Source organism: Macrobrachium nipponense, chromosome 2, assembly GCF_015104395.2.
Source record: "Macrobrachium nipponense isolate FS-2020 chromosome 2, ASM1510439v2, whole genome shotgun sequence".
In the NCBI taxonomy this organism is placed as follows: Eukaryota; Metazoa; Arthropoda; class Malacostraca; order Decapoda; family Palaemonidae; genus Macrobrachium; species Macrobrachium nipponense.
In genome coordinates this window covers 116,761,052-116,768,551 of record NC_087201.1, presented here as the reverse complement: position 1 = coordinate 116,768,551, position 7,500 = coordinate 116,761,052, and the positions used below count along the sequence as shown (strand labels likewise).

General features: G+C 33.4%; 1 protein-coding gene across 1 annotated transcript in view; it reads right to left on the bottom strand.

Moving 5' to 3' along the window:
* Positions 1-7,500, bottom strand: part of LOC135221282 (BAI1-associated protein 3-like) — a 464,894-nt gene that overhangs the window by 198,969 nt on the left and 258,425 nt on the right. The gene's annotated exons all lie outside the window — the stretch shown is intronic.

Below are 7,500 nucleotides of genomic sequence, written 5' to 3'. Positions count from 1 at the left end.
TTCTTAGCCTGCTGTCTTCCTGGGACTCCTGAATGTTTTTTTATTTTTATATATATTATATATATATATATATATATATATATATGAATAATTATCACATCACCGTGATTCATATAAATCATTTGAGCTACAAATGTCCTTTACTATCTAATTCGCTTTACCTCGGAATTTATATATTTTCATATATGTACCAAAGGGGAATTTTTAGTTGATAATAATTTCGTCCCCTCATGAGATCGAACCACCGTCCAACGGACAGGCACGAAATCAGGACCTACATTGACGTTAACGATTCGGCTAATAGTGAGGCTATAATTTATATCGATTCTGACCTTACAAATCACCGTCGAACTCGGTTTTTTCGTAATTAGAACTCGATATGAAACCCCCTCTACCATGTTAGCCAATTTGAACATTTGACACACGTAGCCATATTATGAATAATTATCACATCACCGTGATTCATATAAATCATTCGAGCTAAAATGTCCTTTAATATGTAATTCTCTCTACCTCGGAATTGATATATTTTCATATATGTACAGAAGGGGAATTTTTAGTTGATAATAATTTCGTCCCTCATGGGATTGAACCACCGTCCAACACACAGGCACGAAATCCGGACCGAAATTGACGTTACCGATTCGGCTAACAGTGAGGCTGTAAGTTTATATCGATTCTGACCTTACAAATCACCGTCGAACTTGGTTTTTTTCGTAATTAGAATCGATATGAAACCCCTTCTACCATGTTAGCCAATTCGAACATTTGAGGCACATAGCCATATCATGAATAATTATCACATCACCTCACTCTTAGCTGAATCTATATTGTCAATTTCGGTCCTAATTTTGTGCCTGTCCGTTGGACGGTGGTTCGATCCCATGAGGGGACGAAATTATTATCAACTAAAAATTCCCCTTCTGTACATATATGAAAATATATCAATTCCGAGGTAGAGCGAATTAGATATTAAAGGACATTTGTACCTCAAATGATTTATATGAATCACGGTGATGTGATAATTATTCATAATATGGCTAAGTGCGTCAAATGTTTGAATTGGCTAACATGGTAGAGGGGGTTTCATATCGATTCTAATTATGAAAAAAACCAAGATCGACGGTGATTTGTAAGGTCAGAATAGATATAAACCTATAGCCTCACTGTTAGCCGAATCAGTAACGTCAATTTCGGTCCTGATTTTGTGCCAGTCCGTTGGACCGTGGTTTCCCATGAGGGGACGAAATCATTATTAACTAAAACTTCCCCTACGGTACATATATGAAAATATATCAATTCCGAGGTAGAGCGAATTAGATGTTAAAGGACATTTGTAGCTCGAATGATTTATATGAATCACAGTGATGTGATAATTATTCATAATATGGCTACGTGCATCAAACGTTCGAATTGGCTAACATGGTAGAGGGGGTTTCATATCGATTATAATTGCGAAAAAAAAACAGAGTTCGATGGTGATTTGTAAGGTCAGAATCAATATAAACTTATAGCCTCACTGTTAGCCGAATCGGTAACGTCAATGTTTGTCCTGATTTCGTGCCTGTCCGTTGGACGGTGGTTTGATCCCATGAGGGGACGAAATTATTATAAACTAAAAATTCCCGTTCAGTACATATATGGAAATATATCAATTCAGAGATAGAGCGAATTAGATATTAAAGGACATTTGTAGCTCGAATGATTTATATGAATCACGGTGATGTGATAATTATTCATAATATGGCTACGTGTGACAAACGTTCGAATTGGCTAACATGGTAGAGGGGGCTTCATATCGATTCTAATTACGAAAAAAACTAAGTTCGACGGTGATTTGTAAGATCAGAATCGATATAAACTTATAGCCTCATTGTTAGCCGAATTGGTAACGTCAATGTCGGTCCTGATTTCGTGCCTGTCCATTAGGACGGTGGTTCGATCCTATTAGGGACGAAATTATTATCAACTAAAAATTCCCCTTTGGTACATATATGAAAATATATCAATTCCGAAGTAGGCGAATTAGATATTAAAGGACATTTGTAGCTCGAATGATATATATATATATATATATATATATATATATATATATATAATATATATAATATATATATTATATATAATATATATGTAGCAACAAACATATTTTTTTTACTACATAAATTCACCAACAACGTCATGACCAATTATATAATTTCAATTCCATTAATTTAAGGTCATATATGTATATATTATTATATGCTACTACTTATATAACTCCTATATCTTTCCTTTGACTGTATAATGTTAGAAACGAGTTTGCAACATTTTCAGATTCCTTATTTAGCTTAGAGTAATAGGATGTCTAAAAATGTATGTTCAGATTTCACATAACACAATATAAAAGTTAACATAACGTAAAATGTGAAAAGAGAGAGATTGACTTTGTCCGTTCTAAGCTAGAAATTGTTTCCATAACTTTACATCACCTCAAATTAAGAGGAACTCGAGTCTCCGTTTTATTTTCATAACATGTCAATCTTAATCAATCTCACTCGCTCGACTTCTGCTTGGAATATGTAGAGAGCATACTAGTACATGAATGGTTTCAGACATGTACTTCTTTGTCGATAACCATGTGAAAATTTCACGATTTTTCTGTAAGTTACGTCATATTAGAAGCTCCTAGAAGGATTGCACCATCTTTCTCAAGCCTAAAAGGTTTTGTGCGAAATCCACTGTTCAGCTTCCGTACGAAAAGAAAGCATTAATTACAGACTTTGAATCCCTGGCGTACAGATGTCTCTCTCTCTCTCTCTCTCTCTCTCTCTCTCTCTCTCTCTCTCTCTCTCTCATCTCTCTCTCTCTCTCCATACTTAATATTAAAGTAACGTAAAGATTTTATACTTATTGAATGGTCACTCGTAAATTTTAGATTTCGTCTTTCTTAGATTTATTTAGTATTATTTAGTGCTTTTTGTGGAATCTGAACAAACATTGTACAAGTGTGTAACGGCGCCTTTTCTTTTGTGAAACATTGTGAATTGGTGAATTTTTTGGAGCTAAGCTGCAGCAGAAAGAAAATTGGTACCAAGGTAATGTGTTATAAAATTTATTAGTTGCAACTAATAGTTACAGTGGTTTCATGAAACAAGTTTAAATTTTTACACATTGCAAATTTTTGTGTTTTGTGTTTGTTTCATTAGAAGTGAATTTTTGTGCATTTATCCATTTTCTTATTGAGGTGATTTTTTGTGCATTTATCCATTTTTCTTGTTGAAGTGATTTTTTGTGCATTTATTCATTTTCTTTTGTGCATTTATCCATTTTCTTTTGTGCATTTATCCATTTTCTTATTGAAGTGTGTGTTTTTATTTTATGTTCTGTGTGATTAGTGCTTTTTACAGTTTTGGTATTTTCCACATTTTTCTGTTTTCATTTGCATTCACAATTTGATTGACTTAGTTGTTTTCATTAATTAATCGTTGCTCATTTATTTCGATTAAGCACTTGCGAATTAATATGCATTTACTTAAGAGTTCTTTTCAAGTTTTATTGTTGTTTAGCACTTGTTAATTAATTTCCAAATTTTAATTATTACCTAACACTTTTGAATTTTGATTAATTAATAAATTTTCTTGAATTTTGTGATAAATTAATTTTGATTTAATTTTATTTAATTAATTAGAGAATTAATTAAACTTTGCTTTGTTTACAAGTAATAGTAATTTTCCCTGATATTGTGAATTTCACTTATAAATTTTGAGTTTAATAATAAATTTTTGCATTTAAAATTTTTATAAGTGCTTTCTTTTTCACCAGTATATATGTTGGATTATGCTTAGGTAGAAACATAGAGTGGTAATTGAGCTGTTTTCCTTCTATTTACTTGAAGTGAGTTACAACCAGGGAAGTACTTAGACTTCTGAAATCAGGGAAATACTTAGACTTTTAAAGTTATTGATGGAGTGATGTCCTTTAATTAATTTGATTACATATAGGCTTACCTCACACCTATTTAATGAACTTAGTCTGATTTTCTGCAATACTGGTAAGTTATTTAAGGGATCACTGTTGCCTTTAGAGTATTCAGTCGTATTTTACTTGTGATGAAGGTTCGGGTGTCTGGCTGTTGTGAGGTACTCATTTAATGATTGGTAAGTGAAGTAACCAGATACTTGGCACTTCGTCACAATATATATATATATATATATATATATATATATATATTATATGTATATAATTTACATACATTCATACATATTCACTATTATCGCTCTCGGTTTTCCAAATACCATCTTCCTGACAACAAACAAGGTTGCAGTCGAGTCCATTCGTCCTCTGGCTTCATTTCCTTTTACGTTCATGGTCAGTTTCATTGTTTCCCCTCTTCTCTGGACATTCTTACTAATTATTCATCCTTATGACCTACATCCCAGGCCGAACCCAGGTATCCGCTGATTGATTTCGCATTAAATCTTTATTTTGGATTTTATGTTTATTATCCTTCTTTTATATTGATGTCCTACCCTTTTATCTTGCCCCAAATAGCCTCAAGAAAAACCTGTACATTCATACTAGTATGATACGCGGTTATGATTAGCGGTCCTGTTTTCCACAAGTCCAACATTCAGTTATCTTATCATTATTCCTACTATGTAATTGGCTGTCAGAAATTTCTTCATAACTAACACTGCTAAATTCCTGCATAACCTCTGTTCTATCTTGCACAGCCCTATCAACGTCCAATAACCGTTCTATAACTTCGTTTTCAATCTTATCCTTTTCGTCACAAGCTTTGTTTTTGTTCCTCAAAATTATTGAAAGAAAATCATATATTTCATTTCCATCTCCTCAGAACAGATTGCTATGCCCTCAACTTCTTCTTCAAGGTCAATAATTATTCTACCTAACTACTCCCAGACGCCTTCCTGCATTTCCTGTTGTTGTGCACACCACGGTTCTTTCCAATTCTCCAGATCATCCTAATAATCTGCATAAACTTCTAGTAGTTTTGTTCTCCATTTCCTCCAACTGTTTCTCCTGGCCGTTTTCTCACGCTGTGGAGATTTCTTAACTAATGAACAGCAGCATTATTTTCTTAAGCACAGAGCCCTTTCCAACACACCCTGTCCAACTCAGCTTCTCACAAGACAAATCTGTTCTGCCACCAACTTCATTCTATCTGATCTATCTCCCTTTCTTTGTTACTGCTTTCTAAAGCACTACTATGCTCCTTAGCAAAGACCTCTGGAGAGAGAGAGAGAGAATCTGGTTCTCTCCGCTGAAATCTTGCACTCAGTTTTCGGCCATTTTAACTCTTAAATTGTGTTTCTTAATTTCATTCGCTAAAACCTGCAGCTTCCCTTTTAATGCATTTATTAATTCTCCAAATCTGCTTAAAGAAATAACGCTGTCACAGTGGTCAAAACCCATCACTTTCCGAATACATTAAACTTCGGACCACAAAATTACAACATCACTCTAACAAGGTTGTTTATTTTCAGTTTCACCGTTTTGCGTAGCAACAGACATACCGGTTCTTTCAGTCATTCCTCCTTCACAAGTTATCTACACTCACAACTCTCCATCATTGTCATTCAGCTCAACGTTATTCAACTCTTCGTCGACAGGACCCTTATCCCTAATCGCGTCCCTATTATGTTCACGACCTTTACGCACTACAGTGTTCAATCATTTCGTAATTACCTTCGTTTTTCTTCGTTTTCAACATATAGTCAAGAACATCATTATTAATTTTTTGACGCTGTCTATCACCATTCTATTCACAATGCAACTGTACGTAACTACAAACAAACGTATTCATGAATTTATATACATATACGTATATATATATAGTATATATATATGAGGTATATATATATATATATATTATATAAATAAAATATAAATATAGAACTATATCATACATACATGAAATCCAACGCGTTGTCTCCCATATAAATGACGATATGTAAACAATAATAGTCTACGGGTAAAACACACCACATTTAGAGAGCTTCTCACTGATGGCCCTCATACGTAGTATATACTATAAATATGCAGGACGAAGGTATCTTCGGTCTGAACTTCAGATCAGTACATGGCGTCGCTGGTGTTAGGTTAAAGTATTATTAGAATGAAAATAACACTGAAGGTGTAGTTGAACTGCCAAGCAATAACCACAGGAAAGAATACTTGAAGCAATATTATGATGAAACATACAGTGAATATGCTTAATTATGGATGAAACTGGTGCTTATTACCATTCAATATCACATATGATTTTTGTGACGTTAACTCACCCGCAATATAATGAAAGCACAAGTGTGCCTACAGATGGATTAAAAGCTGAAGAAAACAAAAATGTTTGTTTGTTTGTATGGTGCTTTTACGTTGCATGGAACCAGTGGTTATTCAGCAACGGGACCAACGGCTTTACGTGACTTCCGAACCAAGTCGAGAGTAAACTTCTATCACCAGAAATACACATCTCTCACTCCTCAATGGAATGGCCGAGAATCGAACCCGCGACCACCGAGGTGGGACGCTAATACCATACCAACCACGCCACTGAGGCGCTGAAAACTAAAATGATCTGTGGAAGTGTTGCAAGAGTTAAGAAATAAGGACAGCATTCGACATGGTCGAAAAACAATGCTACCGATTTCGGAAATGCCGATAGAATTTACAAAGACCTTAAAAGACCGTCACCTGGGGAATTTCAAGACAGAAAGACTGGCTCCTGCTTAACACCAGATTTGGGAAAACAAAATGAATAAATGAATTACAGCATTTCCTTACAAATAATTAATAAAAACACATACACTACCTATACATATATATCTATATCCTTTTATTATATATTATACATATATATATATAATAAAGTATTATCCTATATATATATATATATTTAATATATATATATATACACTCAGAAAATCCCAGATGCACGTGATTTAGTATAGGCGAAAACGACAACGCTGGAAAAAAGTCTCCCGAAAGCACTTGGTACGGATCATATATTATAATTAATAATTATATATACAATTAAAATATATATAAGTATATATAGATATATATATATATATATATATATATATATATATATATATATATATATATATATATATGAAATATCGCATGCTATAGTGATTATTATATATAGTATATAGATATATATATATATATATATATATATATATATATATATATATGCTATATATGTGTGTGGTTTTCATAAGATACGGGATGGCTCTGTATTTAATGTTTACCTCGTAGGCAGATTCACAGGGATACAAGGTAACAAATTGTATACATCCAACTTAAATCTGCAGTGTCTAGGATTTGGATCACCTACTAAATAGTTTTAAATACCAGAAACTGGACAGGTGTACATATAACTTTGCTCAAAATGGGGACATTTCATGAGCTAGGAGACTGTGATTCGACTTGACTGTATTTACACTGTAAAGGACCGCACCCACATGGAGACAGATTAATCATGAAATAAAA